This window comes from Mus musculus, chromosome 1 (assembly GCF_000001635.26).
Source record: "Mus musculus strain C57BL/6J chromosome 1, GRCm38.p6 C57BL/6J".
In the NCBI taxonomy this organism is placed as follows: Eukaryota; Metazoa; Chordata; class Mammalia; order Rodentia; family Muridae; genus Mus; species Mus musculus.
In genome coordinates, this window is record NC_000067.6 from 60572799 (window position 1) to 60590434 (window position 17636).

The window sequence follows — 17636 nt, forward strand, 5'->3', positions numbered from 1 at the left end:
CAAAGACTGACAGGCACAGGTGACGAGTTGGATAAGCATAAGAGTCCATGAAGCATAAGCATGAAGATGCCTTCAGGGTTCCCAGGGTGGAGGAATGGCTATGAGCAAAGGATCAGTATCACTGCCAAGTCAACAGATAAAGGCTGACTGCCTGTCAAGGCCAGATCTCTGCACTGGGTGACAGAGAGGCCACAGGGAAGAGCTACAGCCCTTTCCTCATCTATTACAGTTTGCTCACCAGCAGGGACGCTGAGAGGCACAAGTTCAACTCTGGACAAGTTACATTTGAAATGATGGTGGGATGTTCAAATGAACCAGCGCCTTTAGTTTCTGGAAATCAGAATTGGATCATCCCTGAGGCTGAGAAATGCGCTTTTATATTGCTGAAGTTCCTATTGTTACCCACTATCACTGTGCTTGAGAGAAAAGAGATTGCTGTAGTGGTTTCCTAGGTCATAAAAATACCACACGATGGGTGACTTAAACAACAGGAATTTATTATCTCATAGTTGTATTATCTCAAAGTCTGAGATCAGATGTGTGCGGGCTTGGTTTCTCCCAAAGCTTCTCTCCTTGTCTTGGGGTGGCTACATTCTCCCCGAGTCTTCACAAGATCATCTCCTAAGTGTCTGTGGCTTAGATCCTTCAATAAAGACCACCATTATACTGGACTGGAGCACACCCCAGTAACTCATATAACCGACTTTCCTCTGATCTGCAAATATACTGCAACCCGAGTTGAGGCTTCAGCATATGACTTTTAAGAGGGACACAATCAGCTCATTATAGTTGCCTCAAATATTTCTTGAACAGAAGGGACTATAGTCACAGTGACAAATCAGGGCTGAAGAGGTGCAACCCTGCAGATGGTACCCAGAAAGATTGGAAACAGAGCCGGGCAGTGGTGGCACACACCTTTGATCCCAGCACTTGGGAGGCAGAGGCAGGTGGATCTCTGATTTTGAGGCCAGCCTGGTCTACAGAGTTCCAGGATAGGCAGGGCTACACAGAGAAACAGAAACACTGTCTCAAAAAAAAAAGGAGAGAGAGAGAGAGAGAGAGAGAGAGAGAGAGAGAAGAAGAAGAAGAAGAAGAAGAAGAAGAAGAAGAAGAAGAAGAAGAAGAAGAAGATGATGATGATGATGATGATGATGAAAGGAGAAGGGGGAGGAAGAGGAAGAAGGGAGAAATATACACACACATATATATGAACATTATATGTAACAAAATTTTTGTTGACATTATAATACATAACATGCTGAATGATGTTTAATGCTTTACTCCTTAACAGTATATAATCCAATACATTGCAGTGAACATGATAAATTGATACTATCTTTCTATCATCTCAGCACATCCATCTGTGTCTCAGATTTCCATTGAATAAATATGCATCTGTAGTATGCCAAAGAAGATGTAAACAAGGAACTCAGTATGTAGAAATTAAATTATTTATTTAAGTTTCTTATACTGCATAGCATATGTATGCATATATGTGCAATTTATAATCAAGCTATGTTTTTGGGGAAAGTTATTAATCTATTATTTTACCAAAAGCAATTTTTGGCTTTTCTATTGTTGTCTACATATCATTTACCACTTTGGGGCGGGTGGTGGGATTCATCAAGAGGAGTAAAGAGTGAGTTAAAGAATTAATTCTTGGGCGGGTGGTGGTGGTGCATGCCTTTAATCCCAGCACTTGGGAGGCAGAGGCAGGTGGATTTCTGAGTTCGAGGCCAGCCTGGTCTACAGAGTGAGTTCTAGGACAGCCAGGGCCACACAGAGAAACCCTGTCTCAAAAACCCAAAAAAAAAAAAAAAAAAAAAAAAGAATTAATTCTCTGCCTTGTCTCCTTGCGGTCTTATATTATTTGATTCCTCAAACAGTTTGAGAAAAGTCAACTGAAAAATATGTTATGGAAAAACAACAATAAGCAGATGAACAGCTGATGTTTAGAATTTTGTTCAGTCAAGTGCTTTGAGGCAAGCTCTGTCACAGTGTATGGTTCTGCCTTGTGGGTCTCCCTGTTCTTCATGGGTCATTGACCACACCCATGAGGGCGAAGAGAGCAGAAGCGGTGGGTGAGCAGGTTAGGAAGGGCTTGAGTGGGATGGAAAGAACCTGTGGGAGTCAGATTCAGAGAGACAACTTCTGGTTTTATTTTGTTTTTTTCCGGGAATAAGGTATATAAGGGTTCTTATGGATGGGGAAGACTGATTGGTCATAACACAGCACCTAATTATCATATGGACCGGAAGAAAGAGCAGCGCTTGCAGGAAGCTTTTGTTCAGGGTCATCTTCAAAGTAAGGTCAGGTATGTGTGCTCAGAGACTCTCTAGTTGACGATAGGTGGAGAAGAGGAAGCCCCACTGAAAAAGGGAGTCCTCCATCTTAAGCTCTCCAACACCGCCTAAGTGCTGGCACAGGAGTTCCTTCAGTTGGGCTCCTCAAAGGTCTCACACTGTTGGCGTCTCCACCGGTCCCTCTGCTACCATCCCTCTCCAAACTTTCAGTACCTCACACATGGATTGCACAGGAGCCTGGGGGCTTGCGCCCTCACAGACTCTCTCTTTTTTCTTTGAAACACCTTTGCATAATAGACTAACCAGCCTTTACTACCAGAACTACTTTCAAAGTAAGTTTTTTCCCCATACAAGTCAATCAAAAGATATGAAAATTTTACTTTGAAAATGCAACCTCACAAAACATCGTGATTTTGATATTTTTACAAATTAAGAGCTCTAATTCATAATTGTGTGTGTGAATTACTACATTAATTACTTATCGTCATAACAGATGCCCTTTAACTCAGCTGGCAAAAGTAGTATACATCATTATCTTACAGATCAGAAGCTCACATTAATGTTGGTAGGCTGAAGTAGATATTGAAAGAGCTGAATTCCTCCTGGAGGCTCACTGGGTAAGCCCACTGTCGTTTCTAGCCTCTAGAAGCAGGTTACTTACCTTCCTTGGCTTTTGACCCCATCCTACATCTTCAAAGCCAGTAATTCTTGCCTTTTCCTATGGCTGCCTCAGACCCAGGTAAATAACTTAGAATCATTGCTGCAGTTTGACTTCATCTGCAACAGGGTTGGGAGGGAGAGTCCAATGGGAAGTGTTAGTTCATGAGGATTCTTTGTGCGTATTTTAATGACACAACAGAAAGAGCTGATGCTGGCCAGAGTGGGCTCACTCTCTTGTTTTCTTTGTCCTTTGGCCATCCCCACAGTAAGAAGGCCCCTACCAAAGCTAATTACTTCATATGGGGCTCCCCAACTTCCAGACAGTGATCCAATAGATTTCTTTTCACTGTAAGTCACACAGCCTCTGCTATTCTGTTATAGTAGCATAGTACATAGGAAGGAAAATTATGCCCTTAATCTAATTCCAGCATTCCAAGACACTACATGGAGAGACCCTGTCTCAAAAAAAAAAAAAATCAAAATGATCTTGCTTTTATTTTTCCCACCCATCAAAAACATCAACAGCAAAAGGAATAAATATCCCCCTGTAGAAGGTATCTATTGTTTGGTTTGTCCTTCCTTTTATCTGAAGCCCATTTATTTTTATTTTTTTAAAACTATTCCTTTTTTCCCAGATAACAACTCAGCTTGCTACGGAGCAGAGCACCTTTTCATTTAGCTCATAGGAGACCCTGTGTTACCCGAGTCTCCGTCTCCGTCTCCGTCTCCGTCTCCGTCTCCGTCTCCGTCTCCGTCTCCGTCTCCGTCTTAGGCGTCTCCAACAGATCCTGGAGATTATAACTCTAGATATTGTAGAAAACATGACAGCAAAGCAGAGCTGAGGCAAGGACCCTTCTAGCATTGCTTGCATCCTTGGTTCAGCTTGTCTGAGGAATAGTCGCATTTTTGTTTCGTCTAGATTAGATATATGAACCTATAGCTTCTCCTTTCTACCCCAAATGGCGGCTTCAGTTCTTTGCAGAAAAAGATCACGGATGGAAATAGGAATGTTTTTTAAGGCTGCACCAGTTTCCCATTGCCTGTAGCAGTCTCAAGTTAGCTCTTCTGGAGGGCTTCGAAGCCTTAGTCTTTCCTCCGCCCACCCCACATCACTCTCTTTCCTGGTTCTTGGGCTCTCTCTGTGGGTCTGCTCTTGGTTCCTCTTACTCCCTCCCTGAACTGTCTCTTGCTCTTTCCCTGCTCACCTGCCTCCTGTCAATCTTGCAAGCCTCCTCCATGAAGTCCTCCAAATCAGCCAGGAAGGGCTTCCTTCTCCAAATGGTTATGCTGTGTAAGGCCCGTGCCATGCATCTCATTCAGAGGACCATGTTTTATAGTTTGAGGTTACTCTAGGTAGATTATCAGTCTATGATGATAAGAACATAGTAGGTCTTTAAAATTGCACTCAAAACTGGGTGTAGTGGTATACGTACACCTGGCAGGAAGATTAGGAGTCCAAGGCCAACCTAAACTGTATAGTAAGCTTAAAAACAGGCTAGGCTACATGAGACCCTGTCTTTAAAAATGCATACAAAACTTCAGTTATAGTGCTATTGATTGATTACACAACATGTTAAATAATAGCTCAAGTTACAGTCCTCAATAGAAGTAAGCATCGTGGCCTACTGTGTTGGAGGACAGTTTGGTGACATGAAGTTGCCATCTCTTGGTTGCATGTTTTCTCATCTCCACAGAAATAAAAATGGGAAGGAAAAATGGTGAAAAAAAAAAAACCAGAATTGTTAAGTTGCAAGAACATAAAAAGCTCAAGAGAGACAAAGAGTCTTCCACTTGAGATGACTAGCCAACCAGAGCTAGGCTTCTCTGTAAGAACTGGAATGGAAGTGGAGGCAAATGTCTAACCATGTAATGACTCTCTCTCCCTGTGAGAGAGTCAAACAATGGAATAAATTCTGAGCTTTGAATAGTGTATTTCTATGGTACTTCTAAAAAACAACAAACACTTTGAAACTAGAGTAAGGGTGAGTCTGCCTAATGGTATTAAGAAGGAAGAAAATAATTTTAATGACATTAAAATACTATTTTCAACATGTATTTTTTTTATTGTTTCTTCAACTAAAGGAAAGGATTATTTCAAACACATACAGGGATAAATTAGAAAACCTTTGATCACCATTGCATACACTAGCAAGCATTTGGTGCAAGGACCGTGATATAGCCGTCTCTTGTGAGACTAGGCCGGGGCCTAACAAACACAGAAGTGGATGCTCACAGTCAACTATTGGATGGATCACAGGGCCCCCAATGGAGGAGCTAGAGAAAGTATCCAAGGAGCTAAAGAGATCTGCAACCCTGTAGGTGCAACATTATGAACTAACCAGTACCCCGGAGCTCTTGACTCTAGCTGCATATGTATCAAAAGATGGCCTAGTCGGCCATCACTGGAAAGAGAGGCCCACTGGACAGGCAAACTTTATATGCTCCAGTACAGGGGAACGCCAGGGCCAAAAAATGGGAATGGGTGGGTAGGGGAGTGGGGTGGGGGGAGGGTGTAGGAGGCTTTTGGGATAGCATTGGAAATGTAATTGAGGAAAATACGTAATAAAAATATTTATTGTTAAAAAAAGAAAACCTTTGATTTATTAATATGCTTTCCTCCAAGGGGGGAAAAACGATATGCTCAAATATAACCCTTTTCTGTCTTCGATATCACACCTGCTTCTTTTCTATCAAGAGGGAGTGTAAATGTTCAGCCCATAGCAGATATCAAAAGCTAAACCACAAAAATGATTTAGAAACAAAACAAATAACCCCCAAGATGTAACAATATTCTGTGCCTAGACATTGATGCTTTTTCTCAGAAGTTCTAATGCAAGCATCATGGCTTATGCACTTCAAGCCAATACTGGGGAGAACACCAAACTGTGCTCTGGAAGTAACGGCAAATACTTGTGGAAATTTCTCCTCTTCCTTTTCTGCCTCTCTTTCTGCAGTAACTTTTCAGTATCCATTTAGGCTTTAATTTGGAGGAGAGATGCTGTGTTGGCAATAATACTGGATCATGCTGGATCAGGGTTAATATTTCCATTCACTGTTCTTGTCTTTATACTATCTTGTAGAACTCAAATAGTGGGTTTACTAAGGCACCAGGAAGAATATATTCTTTCAAAGCTTTTTATCTTACAGACTTTACAACCTACAGCAGAAGTTGGAAACTGGATATTATTAAAGCCATGGGGAAGCACTGTACATGAGCCCATGATAGGAAAGGCACACAGGCAATGGTGGTTTCTGTGAGCCTGGGAATGAATGAGTGAGGGATGAAATGACCACTCGTTTGAATGGGGCATCCAGAGGAATGGTATAGGATTGCATAGTTAAATGTACAGTGGTGTACTGAGGGCATTGTATGTGTTCCAAAGTCATTCTCAAATATCCTAACGTATGCTTCACCACAGGGGAAATTAAAAACAAAACAAAACAAATATCCCAAATAAACAACAACCAGATTTTTAAAAAAGAAAATACTTTCAGTTGTTGGTGAGAAGTTTTTTCTCATCTAGAAAAGAAGTCTTCTCTCCCTGTGATTTCAAACACCTGCATTCATTTGTTCTGGCTATCTTAATTCTCCAGTTCTCCTGTGTGGAATAAAACAAACAAACAAACAAACAAAAAACAAACAAAAGCAAAACCCCAAACTCAAAACTCCCTTTGTTTGGGTTTTTGGAGTTAATTTAATTTTAACTGAGTCCCCCATTCTTTGGGAGCAGAGATAACCAACTTTGGTCACCATTGGAGTTTTCCTCCCTTTTCCCTTATCTCCCTTGCTAAACAAGCTCACAACCATATACAGCCACTTGCCCTTCCACCATCAGCCCCAGAGGGGTTCCCAGGAAGTACTCACTGCCTGACTCCTCTCAATCTGTGGGTCATGACAGCTTTAAGGAGAGAGGTTCTTTCACAGGGGTTGCCTAAGACTGTCAGAAAACAAGCTATATACATTATAATGCATAACAGTAGCAACATTACAGTTATGAAGTAGCAATGAAAGTAATTTTATGGTTGGAGGTCGCTGTTGTATAAAGGGTGACAGCATTAGAACGTCGATGCTTTTACAGCAGCCTATGGACAGGCATCTCAGTGAGCTAGAATTGCTTAGATGTCTCTGGGGAGGCAGTAGAGAGAAATGGAAGCCACAGAAGGGCAGGGCTCTGCAGTCTCTTAACTTTCTATGGACCCACCTTCCTCCCTGGAAGCAAGCTCAGTTCCCCTTTCCCTCTACCAAGTCCAGCATAGGCTTTTCTGTGGGTTTAGGAGGTTGAAAATACAAACCCAGAAGAGAAGTATCTTGCAGGAAACTTCTGCTTTCTTCCTTGTGACACACTCCCAGAGGCAAAGAAGCACAAAGGGACTTCAGCCTCTGGGTATGGACCCGGAAGAGGAAGGCATAAATACCAACAATCTTCACAACTTAGCTGAGTTAACAGGAAATATGCTTTGCCTGAAGGCTTAAGGGCAAAGAGTTGATCAGCAAATTGCTCAGTATCCACCCTTCCTTACAAAACTCTAAAAAGTTAGCTTTGAGCACCTACAATCTGGGTCAGTTGATAGAGTTAGACATTTTCAATAGTTGCCAGTTGTGGCTCATTTCTATGATATCAACACTGGAAAATCTGAGGCAGGTGGATCGCTGTTAGTTTGAAGCCAGTCTGAGCTATGTAGTGAGGTCCAGGACAGCCTGGGCTACAATGTGAGACTCTATTTCAGAGAAAGAGCGAGAGAGTGAGAGAGAGAGAGAGACAGAGACAGAGAGAGAGAGAGAGACAGAGACAGACAGAGAAAGAGACACACACACAGAGACAGAGATAGAGACAGAGAGAGAAGACAGAGGCAGAGAGAGAGACAGAGAGAGAAGACAGAGACAGAGTGACAGAGACAGACAGAGGGAGACAGAGATAGGCAGACAGAGACACAAAGAAAGACACAGACAGACAGACAGACACACACACACACACAGAGAAGGTGGGGATAAATTCCATTCGTGACTGTTGGTGGAAAAGCTAAACTGTTTATTCCAAAATATGACTCAGCCAAGTTACAACCAGTTTTATTATAAGAAGGATATAAGACAGTTTGTAGTAAATCTACTCACATACATTTGTCTAACTTGCACTTTCTGATTGTCTTTATTCCTAAAATAATTCAGCACGGAGCAAGGGAAAACAGTACCACAAGCTTTACCAGTGCCCATTTACAGCTGTTGCAATAGCCTTTGCTCCGCAACTACTGTTTTCCATTTCCTAGATGCTCGCGTGCCTACAAAGGGAGATGGAGGAGCGTCCATTTTCTCAGGAGACTTTCTCAGTCTCTGCCCCTCTGCTCCAGTTTTGGCTGTGTAGTAGAAGTTGTAATTAGAATAGCATGGAAGCGTAGGACCATATGTATGTGTATGCTGCAAAGCTTCTTGACAGTCGCCGTGACAACTGAGAAGGTGCAGAAGCTCTGCATGCATCTTTAGGCATCTTCATCTGAACAGCCATCACATAGAGTGCGTGCAAAACCTTTTTACTAAGCAAAAGGTTTTCTTTTTTTTTTTTCTTAACAATTTTTGGCACTTTAATGCTTTTTATTTATGTAACAAAATGGTTTTCCTTTAGATATTGTTCCAAGAGACGATGCCCTTTAGCTAAATATCAGTCTGCATTTAAACTATCATGGCTCTTTAGTTAGGTGGCAGTTCCTTAAAGTTATTCTCAAGAAGACAGGTGCATTTGCTGTCAATTATCCATGTCTATCTATAGATCATGGCTCACAGAATCAGGGACACTGGAGCTACACGAAAGGGTGGCTAACTAAAGATTATTACTCTCTGTGTGACGTGAGTAAGTGTGTTTGATTCTTCTCCAAGGCTCCAAGAAACAAGAGAAGGATTTTATCCTCCAGTCTTCTCTAAGCAGCATAGCAACAGAAGACAACTGAAGAACATATTAGTGAGAATTTTTATCACATAGAAATGTGTGTTCCCAGTACCACACAGAACAAAGAGTTATAGATTGTTCCCTCTAAATTTTTGGTTTTGTACAATCTTCTCATTTAAAGCCACATCTATCAGGTACATATTTTCATTCATTCATAAAAACATTTATTGAAGTCTTACCATGCATTGATATACTCAAGGAACATAAGAATAAATTCAGTTAAGGGACGGAACATTGAGTTGTACCCCCAAAGCTGTCATGGGAGTCCAGCTTTTCATCGTAGAGGACTTGGGATCTCAGTGCTTCAGACTCTGTACCTGACAAAAGTCAGGTGCTTTGAAGATGACTTCAGTTAAATCAATGGAAAGCTGTTCATATGGGGCGTCTCCTGAGCATAACAGCCATGCCATCATGGAATAGCCATGAACAGCCTGGGTAGGTGGTGGGTAGAAGGGAGAACAAGGTAGGTAACACGGCTCTGGAATGAGTCTAGAGTTCCTGATACTGTTCTGTTTCCCAAGAGGACAGGAAAAATATGGATTCTAGGTCTGCAGTAACTGGAATGGAAATCTCAAAAAATTCCATTGTTGGCTGCCACTTTCACTCCCTGGCTATCAGAGGGTACTATGTAATCCAATTCTAAACCAAGAAGTATTAAAGAATATCTGTTGAGAGAAAGGACAGGAATTGGGAAATATTCTACTTTTTTTTTAATCAGCAGAGGTAAAGACCTTTTGCCTTCTAGCCTCGATAAATGTATTAATATGTACAATGTGACATTATATGATGTGTTATATATGAGCACTATACAGGCAATGTGGTAAGGATAGTGGAACCAGAGAGGAACAGGCTGGTTCCTTGACATTGCAATAATTGCTCTGGTCCTGAAGGGCCTTTCTCCAGATTTCTTATTGAATGATTAAGATTAACACTTTTATGACTAAACGATCATTGAGGTTTCTGCTCTTTATAGTGAAAGAAAGAAAGGAAGAAAGAAAGAAAGAAAGAAGAAAGAAAGGAGGAAGGAAAGAAGGAAGGAAGGAAGGAAGGAAGGAAGGAAGGAAGGAAGGAAAGAAAAACAGAGAAACAAAGAGAGACAGAGAATGGAAATCAAGCTAAAATCTCCATGGAAAATAAGAGACTGGGAGTAAGGGATACTGGTAACTGGGATGAAGGAACAAAGTACCAGACAGAAAAAAAAATCCACAAAATGGTGATTTTTTTTTCAGCTATCCCGAATCCCCTGTAGCCAGAAACAGGACATAGTTGAAGGCGTGGAGAGTTTTGAAGGCTGAGAAGCTGTCTTTGGATGTAACGATCTCTTAAAATTTCATCCCACTGTTTGAAAGCACTGAAGATGGTGTCTTCCACTACATAAACCGAGAAAGAGAACACTGTTTATGAGGTTCCTCTTGGAAAACTGCAAGGTTTATACCCTCATTCAAAAGTTGATTAAAATGTCTATTAAAATGATGGATCTAAATTGTAAAATTGGACTGAGGAGACCCTAGGGCACTAATAACTGTGAGCTCTGTGACTCAGCCCACGGTAGAGTAGCAACTAGCTGAGAAAATGACTTTAAGTAAGAACGATGCAACAGGTAGAAGATGTCTAAAACATAAAACATCATCTGAACATACAATTTAAAGCAGCACACGCTGACTGGGCGTGTCTCTGGGGCTCCTGAGTGCACACTTTAAATTATAAGTGAAGTTAAAGAAAGCACTCTGGGCACGTGGGTAGGGATGGGCCATTATAATAAATGCCTGTGAATCTCAGAGGAAAGAGAGATAAATTTAGGATTGAGATGTGAGCACAGAACCTGTGCCGAGCCAATATTAAGAAGCCAGGAGATAGAAGGGCCCTGAGGGTCTGGGTTTTGACTGGGACTTTGAACATTCCTGGTGTGAAAGTTGTGTGTTCACCCAAAAGAAGCGCTTACAGAGCTCCATCAAGAAAGAACTCACTGGGGGCTGAAGAGAAGATTTAGTGGTTAAAAGCATTTGTTGATATTGCAGAGGGCCAGGGTTCAATACCCACTAGCTACATGATGGTTCACAAATGTCTGTACTCCTGGTTCTGGTTCTAGGGAGACTGACACTTTCTTCTGACTTCTCTGGGTATCAGGTACACACGGTGCACAGACGTACATGCAGGCAAAATACTCATACATAAACAAAACAGATACATCAAAAGGGGAAAAAAGTTTTAAAAAGAGCTCATCTGCTTTGTAGAGTCAGGGGTGTGAATTATCTCCAACAAAACTAAAGTCCTGAAGTTGTGTTCCTAAAAAGGTTTTGTACCCGTGCAGAGCAGAACAGTTTGTTTGAGACAAGGTCTCACTCTGTAGACCACGCTGGCCTCCAATTCACAGAGATCCACCTGCCTTTGCTTCCTCTTCTAACCTTCTGGTAAGTGGATTTACGAGGGAATGAATGCAAGTAGAGCCCAGGAAAAGCGGACCGTGTCTAGGCAAAGGGGGAAAAAGCCTTTAAGGGACCTGAGTAGTAGAAGGGTGGTGTTGAGGTTTTGTCTTTTCTATCTATTGTAATGCTAAGTGCAGGACCCCAAGACTTAGAGTTTGCACATAGCCCTTGGGACCCTGCCCCCAAGTTAATGCTGATTGGTGAATAATGATGCCAACAGCCAACAGCTGGGCAGAAGAGAAATGGGTAGGGTTGAAGTTTCGAGGGCTTGGAAGACAGAAGGAGAAAAGAGAGACTCGACCATGGAAGAAGAAGAAGAACGTGCAGGAGGGAAAAGCAGAGTCGCTGTGGGCTAAGGGACAGGAAAACGTGGCCCAGATGGGACATAGTAAACTGTAAGTGATAACTTGGGCTTATCGATAGGAAAGTGGATTCTTACAGTGTAGAGGGTAGGCAGTTACCCAGCTCTTATGCTGCCTAAGGCGTATTAAAATATCAAGGCTGTGTGTGTCTTTCATTCAGGAACATAAAGGGTCTAAGGCAGGGAAGAAACCCTGCCCTGAGATTTTTAATATTTATTACTACTGGGTGGCTAAAAAGCATGTGGTGCAAAAGTGGAAGGGAGAATACTGTGATGACAGAGAGAGCCAATCAAAACTAAGGACTTATGAAAAAAACCAAAAGGAGGTCTGATATTTGGTAAGCTAATCAAAATATAAAAAAAAAAAAAAAAACTTGAATGGAGGTAATCTGTATATATAAATAAGGCTGTTCCCAGAAGTAATAGGTTATTTAAAAAACAGTGTCAGCAGTAAAATAACAAAAAGTTCGTGATTCTGGAATGATTTTAAATTATATGTGAAACACTGCTTTATGAAAATTAAAGAGACAACAAAACTAAAATGAATAGCAAGAGAATCCTGAAATAATTTTTCCTTGCCACTAAAATACATTTATTGAGTGCTGTAGAAAGCGATTATTTTGTGAGCTGTCCGAAATTAATGTTAAACACATTCATAGACATTATATTCAAATGCTGTAGCAGAGACGTGTAAAGGCTGCTTTTATTCGCCTGATATAATTGTCATCTCCCAGGTTTCCTGCCTCCATCTGCTAACCTAGGCCTAGCCCTGGAAACTTCTAGCCTCTGTACAATCTTATCTAGGTCTAGAATGTTTTTAGCCTTTAAAAATTACTGCTGAATAAGAAACTAGAACTTTTCTAGTTCTTTCTAAACTCTGGCTGGCTGGTCAACTCAGCTGTTCTGGCTCAAACTCCTTTTCAAACTGACTGATTCAAACTGGCTTCTCTCTCAGCTTCTGGCTGAATCGTATTCCTTAGCCTCAAACCAACTCTGGCAATTTGCTATAATCTTCTGGCTCTTTATCTTCACCTGTGTCTAGCTTGTTCTCTCTTCAACCCATCTCTGTACAACTCTCCTGGTTAAACTTCCTCCTTCTCCCTCTCACTGATGCTCTCCTAAGTTGCCTCTCTTTGACCTCTGTTCTCTTGAGAGTTGGGCAGATCCTACACTGTTAAATCTGTCTCTGATTTGTCACTTTGTCTGCCTCTCAATTAGACATCACTTTCCAACACGGGTGCTTCCTTCTACAAACTAACTTCAAAGGAAACTTCATTGTTTGGGATTAACAGTGTGTACTAAGGGTGTGCCTGTATTCCAACCACAGTAAGCTTGTTGCTGGATCTAAATTCCTCTATCAGGATGGCTGGGGATTTAACAATTTGTACTTCCCCACTCTCCCCCTTTTTGTTTTATTAAAATGATTCCAGTCTAGGTTCTAATCTAGGCTGATGCAATCATGTTTATCTACCGTGGCTCCTGTTTTAGGTCATCCCTCCAATGACACAGCCTTACCCATCATAGGGTTATCCTATCACCACCGGGCCCCGTGTCTTAGGTTGGTCTGTGCATGAGGAAAGTTGCCCATCTCTAGATACCTTGGTGCATTGCAGCAATGACTGCTCTATGACCTAGGGTGAATTTTAAATAAAAGAATCATGATCACCCTATCGCGTGCAATGAGGAAACCTCTGTGATGTGCAAGGGCTGATCAATGATTGTCGAGTCTCTCTCCTCCCAGTGCAATGGATCCATAAATCCGTGGGATGCTAGAGCAGAGCAAACCAAGACTTGCCAATTACTATTTTAGCATGGATAACCAAATCTCAGGGGAAGCTCCTTGTTCAATGGTCACAAGTGCTTGAGTGATAACGACCTTGTCACATTTCTGTTGATATCTGAGTTTGCAAACCAACCATAGCATAAACACTATCCCACAACATAAGGCTCCAATATAACCCCCACCCACTCCTTAAAATAAGAAAAGGCAGATGAAATCCAGGAAGAAAGGCCTTCAGTTATTGATAAATCCACACGAGTTAAATTGATCGTCAACACCTGCAGTCCTCAGGGCATCAAGTGTCTCCAGCAACAGGGTCAGATGCAAGCTCCGAGGAATCCGTACGGCCCTCATCATTGTTAGTCAGGATCTTGCGCAAACTAACCTGGCTACAATTCTGAATCCACCCCGCGAACGGAGGGTCCCCACATGGCTAGAACTGTTGTCAGATCATGACCACTGAGTTGGGGCCTCGATTTCCCAAACTTTCTTGCATTTAGATGTGACCATATGATAATTCTGGCCAGCAGAATATGAGACCTTCTGGGTCAAGACTTTGAAAAGGCAGGTGTGTTTTTAAGTATCTTCAATCTTTCTCTCAACCCTTCCTCTTCCTCAGGCTAGCTTGAGAAACATGAAAATGAGCCTTAGGGAAGCTAGAGCCACACATGCAGGGAATCTGGGTCTGCAAGTCCCCACTGGAAAGAACTGCCTGACCACCGTAACAATCAAACTTTACTTGCTACAGCGACAGAACTACTCTAGCAGCACAAGTATCCTCAGACTGTCATCTAATGGAATGTGTGGAGTTTTTGTCTGTGTGTCCGCAGACCATGTATGTGCCAGGTACCCTCAGAGGCCAGAAGAGGGTGTTGGATCCTCTGAGATGGGAGTTACAGATGGTTGTGAGCCCTGACATGGGTACTGGAAATTGAACCCAGGTCCTTTGGAAAATCTGTGAGCCATTTCACCAGCCCCAATCTACTTTTAAATGAAAGTACTTAGATTTTTTTTAATGTGGTAAAAGATGCATAATATTAATATATCCTGACCAGACACGGTAACTCACACCTGTAATAGCCACAAGTTTAAGGATAGCTTGGTCTATATAACAGGTATGAGAGAGGGTCTCAGAATTAAATAACAAAATGGCCCTCTTAACAAATTTAAGTGTCATTAAAGTATTGTTAACTGTATATTCTTGTTTTCTAGAATTTTTGTATCTTACATATTTGAAAACTATATATATACATTGAGCAACAACTGCACACAGACTTTTAAAGTTATAAATACAAATGTATTTCTTAAGGAAATAAAATATCTTCCTTCCTTCCCTTCCTTCCTTCCTTCCTTCCTTCCTTCCTTCCTTCCTTCCTTCCTTCCTTCCTTCCTTCTTTTCTTCCTCTTTTTTTTTCTTTTTTCTTTTTGGAAATAGGGCCTCATTATGTAGCTCTAGGGTATCCTGGAGCTTACCCTGTACCACAGGCTAGTCTTGAATTCTTGTTTTTCCTGCTTCTACCTCCTGATTCATGGGATTGCAGCCATGATGTGTCAAACATACTAGGCTAAAAATGTTTTTCTGAAAGTTTAGACTCAGTGTCAGTATAGCATAACACTTACTATTTATGACTCATTTACTATTCATTTATAAGCCAAATGGCCTTCTAAGAATGGAAAACAGAAATGTGGTACTGGGAACTGAACCTGGGTCATAGCTTGGCATAGGTCCACCCTCCAAGCCCTATCCCCAGCCCTCTTTCTGCTATTTGAGCCAGGCTCTCATTTACCCATGCTGGCCTTGAATTTACTCTCTTGGCCTTGAATTTGTGACCCTCCTGCCTGAGTCTCCTGGGGAGTTGGAATTATATACCTTTCCCACCAGGCTCGACTTAACAACAACAAAATGGTCAAAATTTCTGTGGGGTTGGGGAGAAAAAAACCCTTTATGTTTTAGTGTTTATTATTTATTTATCTATCTACTTGTTTATTTTTCTAAGACAGAGCCTTACTCTCTGGAACTTCTTATATAGACTAGACTAGCCTTGAATTTTCAGTGACCTCTCTACTTCATTTTCCCAAGTCTTAGGATTATGGTTGTAAGATATCAAGCTTGATTATACAACTATTTTGAGAGGCAGATTTCCTATCTATATCAAACCTTTAACTGTTTATTTCATATTCCTCATTAATAAACCCAAATAGTAATATTTTTCAAATTAATGATTTTACACAAACTATTTAAAATAATTATAATAATTTCTGTTTTGAGACTGGGTCTCATGTCCCTTGGACAGCCTCAAACTTGCTATATAATAAAGGACGGCTTTGAACTCTGCTCAGTTGTGGGGAGCAGCATGTGTGCACCATATGTGCTTCATGCAGACTCTTGGATGTCAGAAGAGGGAGTCAGGCTCCTGGGAACTGGAGCTACAGGCAGCTGTGAGCTGCATGGTGCGGGCACTGAGAACTGAACCCAGGTCCTCTGGAAGAGCAGCAAATGCTCTTGACTGCTGAGCCACCTCTCCAGCTCCTGAAATGAAATTCCTAGTGAGGTGGTTTCTTTAATCTGTACTATCTGTTCTAGACTCACAGGGTTATTAAAAGATTTGGGGAATGGGCTGATTGTAACTTAAGACTACTTTTCATGCAGAAGCATACCAAAGGCTTGCTAATGGGCCTTCAAGCAGAACACAAGTTTTATCTTCTGCTCTGTTGACTCCAGTACTACCCTATCTCTATATAGTGATAAAGAAACATAGCTCTACAAGAATTGAATGGTTACGAGCTACTAGATAGAGCTACTCTGACTTCACTGTGACTGCTCCCTGACTTGGCTGCATTTCCCAAATTAGTAGTGTGGGGTAAAGAACCTCAAGCTCTGGAGTTTAAATTTAGATCAAACTCTCATATCAAATTCCTATCCTCTCTCCTTGATTTTAACCTTCCAGAATAATGCTCTCTTTAATCCCTACTCGTCTACTTTTATGTCCCTCTTAAACCCTAAGCCCCTGTAAAAGATCTGTCTGGTCTCCTCTCAGGGCTAAAGTCTTAGTCTCCTCCTGACTTCCTGCCTTCTCCTCTGTTTAGTTCTAACAGCTGGGATCCTGAGAGCTTCACTCACAGGCTCAGTGGCGCTTTTGTGTTTGGAAACTGGTCTTTGTCATGTCTGGAGATTTAAAAGAGCTTTAAGGCAGTTTCTGGACAAGTCAGCCTGCTGTAGATGGTTTTTTCTCACATTGCCTTGTAGTTATTCAGAGACCGTGATGCCCCACTGTCCCCTTGCCATGTGCCATGTGCTGTGAGAAGCACTGGGCACACATTGCACAAGACACATTTTATGTGTCCCCTTCAGTTTAGAAGGGGAGGTGGAAGTTACCCAGCCTCATAGGGTGGGGAGCCCCTTGAGATGGAGGTGAAGTCTGAGAAGGCTTCCCCAAATAATATCTTTCTGTATAAAGATCTGAATAGGAATTACCTGGGAGTGGGTGGGGGAGAGAGAGAGAGAGGGAGAGAGAGAGAGAGAGAGAGAGAGAGAGAGAGAGAGAGAGAGAGAAGAAGAAGGAGGAGGAGGAGGAGGAGGAGGAGGAGGAGGAGGAGGAGGAGGAGGAGAAGAGAACCTAGAACATTCTAGAATCTCCAGGTAGCTATGTGATAAGAGTCCATAGAGAAACCTATGAGAAGGGTGATTGCTACCAGGAGAGATGAAAGCAAAGTCTGTAAGGTGAGGTAAAGAAGGGGTTGGAGAGGAGCTAACCTTGGGTAGGAGGAGGGATGTTATGACACTGGGAGAAAGGGAAGAAACAGGAGTGGGTAGGAATGCAAGGCATCAGAAAACCCCAAAGCTAGGGGAATTCCTTTCTGATGATCATGGTTGGTTGTCTTAGGAAGTCAGAGTTTAAGTCTTTGGCTCAGACAGAAGATGGAATGGAACAGGAGGGAACATCATTGATATCCCAGTTTTGTTTGGTGTGTGTGTGTGTGTGTGTGTGTGTGTGTGTGTGTGTGTGTGTGTTTGGAGTCCATACACATTTCTTCCCTCACAGTAGCTAGTTGAAAGTTTATTTTATACATATGTAACATAGCTATAGGAGTAAGGCAGTGGAGCTATATACATACAATATGAACAGCTATGTCTTATTTTCTTTAACACTCTCTAGTAGCTTGAAA